At 40.7% G+C, this 15,409-nt stretch overlaps 1 protein-coding gene across 5 annotated transcripts in view; it reads right to left on the bottom strand.

Annotated features, from left to right (window-relative positions):
- KCNH7 (potassium voltage-gated channel subfamily H member 7) overlaps nt 1-15,409 on the bottom strand; it is a 714,913-nt gene that overhangs the window by 657,717 nt on the left and 41,787 nt on the right. The window lies entirely within an intron of this gene.

Raw genomic sequence — 15,409 nt, 5'->3', positions numbered from 1 at the left:
CTGTGATCTCACTTCCTGCTAGAGGGTGGCTATGTTTGTTCTCTATGGTCCCACTGCATACCTCCCAACTTGAGATGGGAATGAGGGACACCTATCAGCAAAAGTGTGCAGGCATAGAACACACCCCTTGCCACGTCCCCTTAAAGGAGAATTGTACAAAAAACAAGATAGGTTAAACCCACAAGTGCTTTTTTTTACCACTACTATTCCTTTATATTGGCTTTTCGAATTTACAAATGCAACAATTTAAAAATCAGATGAAAGGTTTAGCACTGGAAAACACTTTTTGATAGATAAAAAGTGCATTTTATATACAACTATATAGATCAGACCAAAATGAGGAGGAATGAGGGACAGAGGGACATTGCTTGAAATCAGGGACAGTCCCTCGAAATCAGGGACAGTTGGGAGCTATGCCATTGTACGAGGAGGGTGCTGATAAGTATTGAGCCTTACCCAGAAAGAATTGAACTAGGAAGCTGTAAATTGCAGGATGTACTGTCCAATTTGTCTATATTCATTCTATAATTGATTTTAACTTATCTTTCTTTTTCAGGTCCAAAGTGAACATGGCAGCACCTCCAGAAAAATTCAATGCTGAAGAGCATAGCACCATAACCAAGTTCCTGTTTCTCCAAGGGAAAGGTTCGAAGCAGATGCATGATGAAATGTCACAAACTTTGGGTAACAGTGGCCCTTCATATGCAACAGTTAAACGTTGGGTTGTCAATTTTAAAACTGCCCATTTCAGTGTTGAAAGTGAGAAAACCACTGGAAGGCCTGTTTCTGCCTTGGCATGCAAATGAGAAAGCCATCCATGTCATGATCATGGAATACCAAATATCAGCCAAAAGTATTGCTACATATCTGGGAATATCACGTGAGAGAGTTGGTGCCATTTCCACAATGACTTGGAAAGTCATTGCAGCAAAGTGGATCTCAAAACTTTTGACTTTTTGCAGGCACAGAGACAGAAACAGGCCTTCCACTGGGTTTCCCACTTTCAACACCGAAATGACCAGCTTGACAACCCAACGTTTAACTGTTGCATATGAAGGGCCACTGTCACCCAAAAGTTTGTGACATTTCAGCATGGATCTGTTTTGCAGCTTTCCCTTGGAGAAACAGGATTATGGTCCATTGCTCTTCCACACTGAATTTTTCTGGCAGTGCTGCCATGTTCACTTTGGACCTGAAAAAGAGATAAGTTAAAATCATAGGTAGCTGATTTTTGCACCATTGAATATAGACAAATTGGCCAGTACACCCTGCAATTTACAGCTTCCTAGTTCAATATTTTCTGGGTAAGGCTAAATACTTATTAGCACCCCCTCGTATGTAGGAATGTAGTCACCTTCTCTGGACTAGGGACTATAGACTATAGGATTTGAAGTGTGCATAGAGCAGTGCACATGACCACAACTGCTCATTATAAACAAGCAGAAGTGTGACAGAAAAGGAAGGGTTCAGGAGTTCACAAAAGGACATCACAAAGAAGAACATATACAGAAAAAAACTATTTCACAAAAAATAGATCACTGGGCCATTAACCACTTGCTGACCATCTGCCGCAGTTTTACTGCAGTAGAATGGCACGGCTGGGCAAAACGACGTTATGTAACGTCGCTTCGCCCTGTGGCCACTAGGGGCGTGCGCACGCCCGCTGCTCGCCCCCAGAGCCAAAGCGAGTGCCCGGCGGGCGCAATGACCGCCAAGCTCCCGCGATCGCTCGTGACACACCGAGAACCAGAATCTGTGTGTGTAAACACACAGATCCCGGTTCTCTGAAGGAAGCAGAAACTGATCGTGTGTTCATACAAAGTCATTTCCCCTAGACAGTCCCATCCCCCCTTCAGTTAGAACACAGAGAGGGAACACAGTTACACCTTGATCACCCCCTAGTGTTTAACCCCTTCCCTGCCAGTGACATTTTTACAGTAATCAGTGCATTTTTATAGCACTGATCGCTGTATAAATGCCAATGGTCCCAAAAATGTGTCAAAAGTGTCCGATGTGTCCGCCATAATGTCTCACTCCCAATAAAAATCGCAGATCACCGCTATTACTAGTAAAAAAACATAATAATAATAAAAATGCTATAAATCTATCCCCTATTTTGTAGACGCTATAACTTTTGCGCAAACCAATCGATATACGCTTATTGCGATTTTTATTACCAGAAATATGTAGTAGAATACATATCGGCCTAAACTGAGAAAAAATTAGCTTTTTTAAAAAAAAAATGGGGATATTTATTATAGCAAAAAGTACAAAATATTGTTGTTTTTTTTTTCAAAATTGTTGCTCTTTTTTTGTTTATAGCGCAAAAAATAAAAAACGCAGAGATGATCAAATACCACCAAAAGAAAGCTCTATTTGTGGGAAAAAAAGGACGTCAATTTTGTTTGGGTGCAGCGCCGCATGACCGCGCACTTGTGAGTTAAAGCGACGCAGTGCCGAATCGCAAAAATGGCCGGGTCATTCAGCAGCCAAATCTTCCGGGGCTGAAGCTGTTAAGTAGTGGGTGTGTATCAATTATTTTTGGAGTGTAAGGACATTGTTTAGAGCTACTTTAAGCACATAAAACAATTTCTTTGGACTGATCTCAAACAGTGTGTTGATACTTTATCATTTTCTTAGAATGAATTTTAAACATGTTTTGTATTCAGGATCTACAAGCAGAACATTTTGGAGAAAGCTTAAGCTGGAATTCCTACTGCCAAAAGCCTCTGCATGCCACTGATTATGAGTTTTCAATTTAGTTTACAAAAATAACTTCCAACTGTCCTTTTTTTTTGGAAGGACGGACACTCTTTTGGCCCAAATCATTCTGTTCCTTAGTCCTCCGGCACTTTCTGATCTTGCTCTCAACCTTGTTATATAGTACTCCATTAATGAGAGGGTTGCTATTTTTCCTTATATTGTAGTAAGAAAAGTGTTGTGACTAATAACTAAAGATCAGCAAGTACTTGAAAATAATTTGCCTCATCCTGAAAATACTGATTTAATAGTGAACTATTAAAGTGGGAGTAAACTCCCATCTCTGACTCTTACCTATAGGTAAGCCTATAAAAAGGCTTTCCTATAGGTACTGTAAATATCTCCTAAATGTGGTGCTGTTTAGGAAGTATTTACTGTACATGCAGCCAGTGACATCACTGGTGCATGCGCTCTGAAGGAACGGCCACCCTGGCCGTTCCCTCAGAGTCCTGCGCTGTAAATGGCGGCTGCCACACGCATGCTGGAGTCCGCAGACCCAGAAGGAAGACCAGGTCAAGATGGAAGCGCCAGCAGCGGTGACAGGCTTTTTTTTTCAGGTAAGTTTAACATAATATGCTACTATGTGATTACCTTTCAGGTTAGGAAAAAAAATACACCCAATGGCTTACTACCGCTTTAAAGGGTGGTTATAATGACAGTACTGACCCAGTCAGGTGCACAAGCAGGTCCCCTATACAAGAACACAGTGCTACCTTAGAACTCTCTCTGTGTCACTTTGTTGCACTAACCAGTACTAAACTTCCATATTATGATGTTAACTAGTAAATACTAGTTATCTAGTAGGTCTCTAGCATCATTTTAAGGCCAATAGTCTTGTTAATAACTACTTGACCTCCGAACGATTCACCCCCCCCTTCATAACCAGGCCATTTTTTGCGATACGGCACTGCATTAATTTAACTGGCAATTGTGTGGTCATGTGACACTGTACTCAAATAAAAATATTCTTCTTTTTTTCCCACAAATAGAGCTTTCTTTTGGTGATATTTGATCATCTCCACAGTTTTTATTTTTTGCACTATAAACAAAAAACAAAAAAAAGACCGACAATTTTGAAAAAAATCAATATTTTTTACTTTCTGCTATAAAACACATCCAATAAAAAATTTAAAAATCGAATTTCTTCATCAATTTAGGCCAATATGTATTCTGCTACATGTACATATTTTATGGTAAAAAAAAGATAGGAATAATTGTATATTGATTGGTTTGCGCAAAAGTTATAGCGTCTACAAACTATGGGATATTTTTATTTATTTATTTTTTACTAGTGATGGCGACGATCAACGACTTATAGAGGGACTGCAATATTGCAGCAGAAAATCGGGCAACTAACTGACACTTTTGACACTTTTTGGGGACCAATGAAACTAATACAGTGATCAGTGCTAAAAAATATGCACTGTAATGCCCCGTACACACGATCAGAAATTCCGCCAGCAAAAGTCGGATGTGAGCTTTTGGTCAGAAATTCCAACCGTGTGTATGCTCCATAGGACTTTTGCTAGCAGAATTCCTGCCGGAAAAAGTTCCTAATCGAAAATGCATTCGTCTGTATGCAATTCGGACGCGCAAATAATCACGCATGCTCGGAAACAATTCGACGCATGCTCGGAAGCATTGAACTTCATTTTCTCGGCTCGATGTAGTGTTGTATGTCACCGCATTCTTAGCGAGAACTTTTGGGTGACCGTGTGTATGCAAAGCAAGCTTGATCGGAATTCCGTCGGAAAAACCACCCAAGTTTTTTCTGACGGAATTTCTGATCGTGGTTATGGGGCATCACTGTACTAATGACACTGGCAGGGAAGGGGTTAAAATCAGGGGCAATCAAAGGGTTAATTGTGTGCCCAAGTTGTGCTTACTCAGTGTGGGGGAGGTGCTTTGACTAGGGGAAGTCAAAGATCCGTGTTCCTGCTTTGCAGAAACACAGAATTAATGTCTTCCCTTCTGACAGAACGAAGATCTGACGTGTTTACATAGGCAGATTGTCGTTCTGCCTTTGCAATCAGCGGGTGCCAACCGATATTACCCAATGATGGGCTCCCGCACCCCAGACCCGGAAGTGTCAGATCACTTACTAGGTACGTGATTTGGCGCAGAGCGGCCGCCCTGCCGCAGTATATCTGTGGTGGGCAGTCGTTAAGTGGTTAATTAAGCCGCAGCAGCATTTGAAACAAATTAGTGTCCTTTAGTGTCTTTGGTTCTCAACGTTTTTGGGAGTGCCGGGTGCCAAAGTCCCCTACTGCATGCTGTGGTTCCATCCTCCAACCTGCTGAGTCCTGCAGTAACATAGGGGTCAAAGGATGGGGCCTCAGCAGGCAGCAGGGGACACAGGAATTCCTGGAAGAGACACACTTCTGGAAGTGGTAAATGCTGAAGGTACTAACATGGGTTGCAGCACTGAAATGAAAGGAAAGTAAGGGACACTATGTAGAGGTAATTTCCCATCTCTTGCATAGTACTTTGAGCTTGACAAAGTCTCTTTAAGGACCTGTTTACATTAACAACTTGCCGATCGCCCTATAGCAGTTTTACTGCTACAAGGTGGCTATGCTGTGCAGGATCACATATATATGTGATCCTGCACTTCCAGGTATCGGGCACGAGTGCGTGGGCTGTCGGCTCTCTTCCGCTGTGATTCTACACAGTGGAAGCTGACCAGCGGGGCCCGTGGACCTGATGTCCACCCGCACCTGCTTTTTGTTCAGTACACAGGCAGAATGGCGATCTGTCAGTAAGAAAGGAATTGATCCTGTGTTCCTGCAAAGCAGGGACATGGATCAATACTTTCCCCTAGTAAAAGCACCTCCCCCACACTATAGGAAAACACCAGCTAGGCACACAGTTAACCCCTTGATCGCCCCTGATGTTAACCCCTTTCCAGCCAGTGTCATTAGTACAGTGAAAGTGCGTATTTTTAGCTCTGATCACTGCATTAGTGTCACTGGTCTCCATAAAAAGTGTCCAAAGTGTCAATTAATGTCCGATTTGTCCGCCGCAATATAAGTCACTGATCTCTGCCATTATTAGTAAAAAGTAAATAAATAAAAATTCCATAAATATATCCCATAATTTGTGGACGCTATAACTTTTGCGCAAACCAATCAATATACGCTTATTGGGATTTTACCAAAAACAGGTAGCAGAATACAAATTGGCCTAAGTTGAAGAAATTTGATTTTTACATTTTTTTATTGGATATGTTTTATAGCAGAAAGTAAAAAATATAGTTTTTTTTTCAAAATTGTCATTTGTTTTTTGTTTATAGCGCAAAAAAAATGCAGTGATGATCAAATACCACCAAAGTTAAGCTCTAGTTGTGGGAAAAAAAAGGACAAACATTTTGTTGGGGGTACAGTACTACCACGCAATTGTCAGCTAAAGTAACACAGTACCATATAGCAAAGAATGGACTGGTTAGGAAGGGGGGTAAATCTTTTGGAGTTGAAGTGGTTAAAGGGACAACTGCCACACAGTGGCGATACTTTCCAGTCCGGTTGCTGTGAGCCGGAGGTAGGGGGCAGTGTGGGACACGATTTAGCGCATCACATGGCTACTATCTTTTTTTTCGTACAAACTTTATTCGAAATGCACAAAAGTGGCACTTCATTCATGTTGTTGTGCAGTGCGGCATGTGATGCATACTAGCACATTATGGCATAACTCTGTGTGGGGGGGGGGGCATTTTTCGTTTAAACGTGGCAAAATGTACTACTGCTTTAAGCACTGCTTAGCACTCCTTAAGTGCTACTGAAGCTCAAAGTTGCCACGCTTAAAACCATAATCCTAAAATTTAACACTTGTATTATTACTTTATTATATAACATTATTATACTCCCTAACTTTCTGAGCTAGGAAAGAGAAAACCTGTGCAGAACCTTATTTCATATAATTTCAAAGAGGCAGGCCATCAATACTTTATGTGCAAGAGACAGGATTTCATGCATTCACAAGCACCAACAGTGATTTTCATTTATAAAAAATGAATACAGATTCAGAAAATTATAGAATCATTTAAACATGTATGGCTCTTTACAAAGTAGGTATGCTGTCTACTATCCAGTGGGGATAGAGAGAACAACAAAAACAAACATCAGAGGTAACTGATAACATCACAACCTTTCTATCAAAGCAGATATGAAAAAAGTCCAAAAAATGCAGTTATATGTATTTAAATATATAATTTTAAATATTTTTTTGAATAAATGATATTTTATTATTATTTTATAACAAGAACAAGTACGTTGCTTTAATGTATAATAAATAGTAGAAGCTTGGTAGAGATACAGTTCTTATACAGACCCATGGAGAGATCTATGGTAACAGAACAAAATACAGGGCCTTGAAAACGTATTCATACCCCTTGACATTTTCCACATCTTCTCATGTTACAACCAAAAACGTAAATGTATTTTATTAGGATTTTATGTTTTGACCAACACAAAGTGGCACATAATTGTGAAGTGGCAGGAAAATGATAAATGGTTTTCAACATTTTTTGACAAATAAATATCTGAAAAGTGTGGTGTGCATTTTCATTCAGACCCTTTTACTCTGATACCCCTAATTAAAATCTAGTGGAACCAATAGCCTTCAGAAGTCACCTAATTAGTAAATAGAGTCCACCTGTGTGTAATTTAATCTCAGTATAAATTTAGCTGTTCTGTGAAGCCCTCAGAGGTTTGTTACAGAACCTTAGTGAACAAACAGCACCATGAAGGCCAAGGAACACACCAGACAGGTCAGGTATAACGTTGTGGAGAAGTTTAAAGCAGGGTTAGGTTATGAAAATATATCTGAAGCTTTGAACATCTCACGGACCACTGTTCAATCCATCATCCTAAAATGGAAAGAGTATGGCACAACTGCAAACCTACCAAGACATGGCCGTCCACCTAAAGGCCAGGCAAGGAGAGCATTTATCAGAGAACTAGCCAAGAGGCCCATGGAAACTCTGGAGGAACTGCAGAGATCCACAGCTCAGGTGGGAGAATCTGTCCACAGGACAACTATTAGTCATTCACTCCACAAATTTGGCCTTCATGGAAGAGTGTCAAGAAGAAAGTCATTGCTGAAAGAAAGCCATAAGAAGTCCTGTTTGCAGTTTGCGAGAAGCCATGTGGGGGACACAGCAAACATGTGGAAGAAGGTGCTCTGGTCAGATGAGACCAAAATTGAACATTTTGGTCTAAAAGCAAAATGCTATGTGTGGCGGAAAACTAACACTGCACATCACCCTGAACACACCATCCCCACTTTGAAACATGGTGGTGACAGCATCATGTTGTAGGGCTGCTTTTCTTCAGCAGGGACAGGGAAATTGGTCAGAGTTAATGGAAAGGTGGATGGAGCCAAATACAGGGCAATCTTAGAAGAAAACCTGTCAGAGTCTGCAAAAGACTATAGACTGGGGTGGAGGTTTACATTCCAGCAGGATAACGACCCAAAACATTCAGCCAGAGTTACAATGGAATGGTTTACATCAAAGCATATTCATGTGTTAGAATGGCCCAATCGAAAGTCCAGACCTAAATCCGATTGAGAATCTATAGCAAGATTTGAAAATTGCTGTTCACAGACGCTCTCCATCCAATCTGACAGAGCTTGAGCTATTTTGCAAAGAAGAATGGGCAAAAATGTCACTCTCTAGATGTGTAAAGCTGGTAGAGACATCCCCAAAAAGAGTTGCAGCTGTAATTGCAGTGAAAGGTGGTTCTACAAAGTATTGACTAAGGGGGACTCAATACAAATGCACAACAAACTTTTCAGATATTTATTTGTAAAAAAATTTGAAAACCATTTATCATTTTCCTTCTACTTCACAATTATGTGCCACTTTGTGTTGGTCTATCACATAAAATCCCAATAAATTACATTTACGTTTTTTGTTGTAAAATGGAAAAATGTGCAAAATTTCAAGGGGTATGAATACTTTTTCAAGGCACTGTACACCGATCACTAATACCTTGATTGGACTCAGATAAAGGTAAACTGAGTGGCCTTCATATTTTATCTTCCCGGATAACGTTGATAGTTAACTGATGAGCTTCAACTGTCTAGCGTTGAGAGTTAACTGTGTTGAGATTTGTTCAGAATGAAAAAAATAACAAATTAGTCAGTAGTCAATGGGACATTCCATAATTTTCCCCTAACAGGGCTGATACTCAAGCAAATAGGCAAATAAGCGTAGGGTTCAATATTGTGTTGGCCCACCATTTGCAGCTATAACAGCTTCAACTCTTTGGGGACGCTGTCCACAAGGTTTAGGAGTGTGTCTATGGGAATGTTTAACCATTTTTCAAGAAGCGCATTTGGGAGGTCAGTCACTGATGTTGGACAAGAAGGCCTGGCTTGCAGTCTCCACTCTAATTCATCCCAAAGGTGTTCTATTGGGTTGAGGTCAGGATTCTGTGCAGGCCAGTCAAGTTCCTCCGCCCCAAACTTGCTCATTCATGGCTTTATGGACCTTGCTTTGTGCACTGGTCCAAATCATTTGGTGGAGGGGGGATTATGGTGTGGGGTTGTTTTTTAGCGGTTGGGCTTGGTCCCTTAGTTCCAGTGAAGGGGACACTTATACTAAGACAAGCCTCATACTAAGACATTTTGGACAATTTCATGCTCCCGACTTTGTGGAAACAGTTTGGTGATGGCCCCCATCCTGTTCCCACATGACTACGCACCAGTGCGCAAACAAGGTCCATAAAGACACAGATGAGCAAATTTGGGATGGGGGAACTTGACTGGCCTGCACAGAGTCCTGACTTCAACCCGATAGAACACCTTTGGGATGAATTAGAGTGGAGACTGCGAGCCAGGTCTTCTTGTCCAACATCAGTGCCTGACCTCACAAATGCGCTTCTGGAAGAATGGTCAAACGTTCCCATAGACATACTCCTAAACCTTGTGGACAGAAGAGTTGAAGCTGTTATTGAACCCTACGGACTGGGATGACATTAAAGTTCATGTGCGTGTAAAGGCAGGTGTCCCAATACTTTTGAATATATATATATATATATATATACAGTGGCTTGCGAAAGTATTCGGCCCCCTTGAACTTTTCAACCTTTTGCCACATTTCAGGCTTCAAACATAAAGATATAAAATTTTAATTTTTTGTGAAGAATCACCAACAAGTGGGACACAATTGTGAAGTGGAACGAAATCTATTGGATATTTTAAACTTTTTTAGCAATTAAAAAACTGAAAAGTGGTGCGTGCAAAATTATTCGGCCCCTTTACTTTCAGTGCAGCAAACTCACTCCAGAAGTTCAGCGAGGATCTCTGAATGATCCAATGTTGTCCTAAATGACTGATGGTGATAAATAGAATCCACCTGTGTGTAATCAAGTCTCTGTATAAATGCACCTGCTCTGTGATAGTCTCAGGGTTCTGTTGAAAGCGCAGAGAGCATCATGAAGACCAAGGAACACACCAGGCAGGTCCGTAATACTGTTGTGGAGAAGTTTAAAGCCGGATTTGGATACAAAAAGATTTCCCAAGCTTTAAACATCCCAAGGAGCACTGTGCAAGCGATCATTTTGAAATGGAAGGAGTATAAGACCACTGCAAATCTACCAAGACCTGGCTGTCCCTCTAAACTTTCAGCTCAGACAAGGAGAAGACTGATCAGAGATGCAGCCAAGAGGCCCATGATCACTCTGGATGAACTGCAGAGAACTACAGCTGAGGTGGGAGAGTCTGTCCATAGGACAACAATCAGTCGTACACTGCACAAATCTGGCCTTTATGGAAGAGTGGCAAGAAGAAAGCCATTTCTCAAAGATATCCATAAAAAGTCTCGTCTAAAGTTTGCCACAAGCCACCTGGGAGACACACCAAACATGTGGAAGAAGGTGCTCTGGTCCGATGAAACCAAAATCCAACTTTTTGGCCACAATGCAAAACGATATGTTTGGCGTAAAAGCAACACAGCTCATCACACTCTGCACACCATCCCCCCCGTGAAACATGGTGGTGGCAGCATCATGGTTTGGGCCTGTTTTTCTTCAGCAGGGACAGGGAAGATGGTTAAAATTGAGGGGAAGATGGATGCAGCCAAATACAGGACCATTCTGGATGAAAACCTGTTGGAGTCTGCAAAAGACCTGAAACTGGGACGGAGATTTATCTTCCAACAAGACAATGATCCCAAACATACAGCAAAATCTACAAAGGAATGGTTCACAAATAAACGTATCCAGGTGTTAGAATGGCCAAGTCAAAGTCCAGACCTGAATCCAATCGAGAATCTGTGGAAAGAGCTGAAAACTGCTGTTCACAAACGCTCTCCATCCAACCTCACTGAGCTCGAGCTGTTTTGGAAGGAAGAATGGGCAAGAATTTCAGTCTCTCGATGTGCAAAACTGATAGAGACATACCCCAAGCGACTTGCAGCTGTAATCGCAGCAAAAGGTGGCTCTACAAAGTATTAACGCAAGGGGGCCGAATAATTTTGCACGCCCCACTTTTCATTTTTTTATTAGTTAAAAAAGTTTAAAATATCCAAAAGATTTCGTTCCATTTCACAATTGTGTCCCACTTGTTGGTGATTCTTCACAAAAAATAAAAATTTTATATCTTTATGTTTGAAGCCTGAAATGTGGCAAAAGGTTGAAAAGTTCAAGGGGGCCGAATACTTTCGCAAGCCACTGTATATATATATATATATATATATATATATATATATATATATATATATATATATATATATACACATATATACAGTGGGGACGGAAAGTATTCAGACCCCCTTAAATTTTTCACTCTTTGTTATATTGCAGCCATTTGCTAAAATCATTTAAGTTAATTTTTTTTCCTCATTAATGTACACACAGCATCCCATATTGACAGAAAAACACAGAATTGTTGACATTTTTGCAGATTTATTAAAAAAGAAAACCTGAAATATCACATGGTCCTAAGTATTCAGACCCTTTGCTCAGTATTTAGTAGAAGCACCCTTTTGATCTAATGCAGCCATGAGTCTTTTTGGAAAAGTGCAACAAGTTTTTCACACCTGGATTTGGGGATCCTCTGCCATTCCTCCTTGCAGATCCTCTCCAGTTCTGTCAGGTTGGATGGTAAACGTTGGTAGACAGCCATTTTTAGGTCTCTCCAGAGATGCTCAATTGGGTTTAAGTCAGGGCTCTGGCTGGGCCATTCAAGAACAGTCACGGAGTTGTTGTGAAGCCACTCCTTCATTATTTTAGCTATGTGCTTAGGGTCATTGTCTTGTTGGAAGGTAAACCTTCGGCCCAGTCTGAGGTCCTGAGCACTCTGGAGAAGGTTTTCATCCAGGATATCCCTGTACTTGGCTGCATTCATCTTTCCCTCCATTGCAACCAGTCGTCCTGTCCCTGCAGCTGAAAAACACCTCTACAGCATGATGCTGCCACCACCATGCTTCACTGTTGGGACTGTATTGGACAGGTGATGAGCAGTGCCTGGTTTTCTCCACACATACCGCTTAAAATTAAGGCCAAAAAGTTTTATCTTGGTCTCATCAGACCAGAGAATCTTATTTCTCACCATCTTGGAGTCCTTCAGGTGTTTTTTAGCAAACTCCATGCAGGCTTTCATGTGTCTTGCACTGAGGAGAGGCTTCTGTCGGGCCACTCTGCCATAAAGCCCCGACTGGTGGAGGGCTGCAGTGATGGTTGACTTTCTACAATTTTCTCCCATCTCCCGACTGCATCTCTGGAGCTCAGCCACAGTGATCTTTGGGTTCTTCTTGTGCTCTTAGGAACCTTAAGTGCAGCAGAAAATGTTTGTAACCTTGGCCAGATCTGTGCCTTGCCGCAATTCTGTCTCTGAGCTCTTCAGGCAGTTCCTTTGATCACATGATTCTCATTTGCTCTGACATGCACTGTGAGCTGTAAGGTCTTATATAGACAGGTGTGTGGCTTGCCTAATCAAGTCCAATCAGTATAATCAAACACAGCTGGACTCAAATGAAGGTGTAGAACCATCTCAAGGATGATCAGAAGAAATGGACAGCACCTGAGTTAAATATATGAGTGTCACAGCAAAGGGTCTGAATACTTAGGACCATGTGATATTTCAGTTTTTCTTTTTTAATAAATCTGCAAAAATGTCAACAATTCTGTGTTTTTCTGTCAATATGGGGTGCTGTGTGTACATTAATGAGAGAAAAAATGAACTTAAATGATTTTAGCAAATGGCTGCAATATAACAAAGAGTGAAAAATTTAAGCGGGTCTAAATACTTTCCGTCCCCACTGTATATATATATATATATATATATATATATATATATATAGTATATGACATTGCTATATTACTTTTTGATGAAGGTATAAGTTATGCCCACTGTGCCTCCTTGTTATTTCTATATATATAAATATATATATAGCCACAGAGAAAAATGGAGTTCTGGATGTAACGGCAGCTAAGTAAAATGAACAAAACATGGTCCGTTGTGTCAAATTTTGTTAAGTGATTAGTCAGCAAAGCCAGATTACGGCTGCACTCTCTGGAGGAAACCACTGCCTGAGGCTCACATTAGAACAGCTCTTGACTTGGGAAATATATGTGTTCTCCCACAGCCGAGTTATAAATTACCGTTGTTTTCAAAATATATAAATCATTTCAAATATTTATTTATTTTCAATCCTTCAGCGGCAAGCAGGAATCAAAGACACACATACATACCATATAATTATTATACAAACCGACCAAATCTTATATATTAAAGTGATTTTGACATTTATTGCATTATGAAAAAGTATTCCTGGAGCTGTGCCACTAATAAGGAAGTACACAGCCCTAGAGAATTGGCCCCTGTGAAGCCCAGGCCCCAGCATCGTTCTGCCTGTCACTTCCTAGCAAATGATTCTGGGAGTTCCGATTACATGATGGATCAACCGCAACGCGGCCTCGTGTTCTTGGAGTGATAAAATGATGTACGTTTTTACACGCCAGTAAGATTTCCCCCAAAGCATCTAGAAGGATAACAAGTACTCCTCAGCAATCATAATCTTATTAAAAAAGTGCTAAGCAGAAGGTTTAATAAGTAACCAGGGTGGTCACAGATGGGAAAATGTCTCCCATAGGAAGACAGGCCGGGGAAACATCTTTCTGTAATTGAAGAAGTCACCTGAGCTTTGAGACATGCTCTGACTCTCACCTGAAAGTGATAGTGGAACACATGTTGATATCCCATTAATCTGTTTCACAGCATGTGCGATGACAAATACCTCTGACCACAGGAGGCTCTCATTATCGCCCCCTAGGAGTCATTTTGTATAGTTTGCATCATTTATATTTATTTGGTTAGATGGGTAGAGAGGGAGCCATGAGAACGTTGCCTTGAATGGGCACATGGATTCCTCTTATTTATGAAAGTGGAAAAACAGCACTGTACCCACAGGGTTATCTCACTGACATTGCTAGTTTAAAGTATTGATCTTGATTTACAGTACATGATCTGGTTCCTGGACAGGTGGATTCTACATCCCAGTGGATCTTCATGTTCTCCTTGACTTGTAGTGTAATGCAATAAAAATGGAAACTGATGCACCACACCACTGCTAAGAGGTCTAGATACAACTTTATTCCACTAAAAGTCAGGGAAACAATGCAAAAAGTGCAAAGAGCACCCTCTTCATCAGGGCTTGATTGACAACCAGCTGCTGACAAGGCTATAACTAAATCTGATATGAACACTTTGCATATACCAAACGGGCCCCTTCAGTCCCCTTATAGTAGTCACATAGGCTGCTATTATTATGGTTAATTTCTTGTATTCTCTTATTTACCAGCTGTATGTTCAAATTACATTCAGTACAGGTTTCTCTTTCTCGTCACATCTAATCTACCTTCAGTTATCAGGTATGATAAAGCCCCACTTAGCTTTATCTTATAACTTTTAGCTATTCCTCTGTGTTGCAATGTATTTTTTTTTTTACATTTTATGCCGCGCACACACGGTCGGACTTTCCGATGTAAAATGTACAATCAGAGCTTGTTGTCGGAAATTCCGACCGTGTGTAGGCTCCATCGGACAGTTTCCATTTCCGTCGCACAAAATTTGAGATCTGGTTCTCAAATTTTCCAACAACAAAATCCGTTCATGTAAATTCCGATCGTGTGTACACAATTCCGACGCACAAAGTGCCACTCATGCTCAGAATGAAGCAGAAGTGCCGCACCGGCTATTGAACTTGATTTTTCTCGGCTTGCCGTAAGTGTTGTATGTCACTGCGTTCTTGACGTTTGGAATTTCTGACAAGATTTGTGTGACTGTGTGTATGCAAGACAAGTTTGAGCCAACATCTGTCGGAAAAAATCCATGGATTTTGTTGTCGGAATGTCCGATCAATGTCCGATCGTGTGTACGGGGCATTAGTTTGCATATAATAGAATGCAATAAAAACTCCTCTAAAAAGCACATAAGAGGTACGAAAAAAGTGTTTTTTTTTTAATATATGCACTGTGGGAAATTACATCGCATGCTGGAAAACATGCTGTTATCTCACTTCAAACACATGTGACTATACGACATAGGAGAAAAATCATAAATACTGCATTAGAAAAATACATAAGTTTGCATATTTTCACAAATCTGCACGTAGAGGTGCCAAAGTCATACAATATTTATTAGGAAC

The sequence above is a fragment of the Aquarana catesbeiana genome, linkage group LG06, assembly GCF_042186555.1.
Source record: "Aquarana catesbeiana isolate 2022-GZ linkage group LG06, ASM4218655v1, whole genome shotgun sequence".
In the NCBI taxonomy this organism is placed as follows: Eukaryota; Metazoa; Chordata; class Amphibia; order Anura; family Ranidae; genus Aquarana; species Aquarana catesbeiana.
This window is presented reverse-complemented; position numbering and strand designations above follow the sequence as displayed.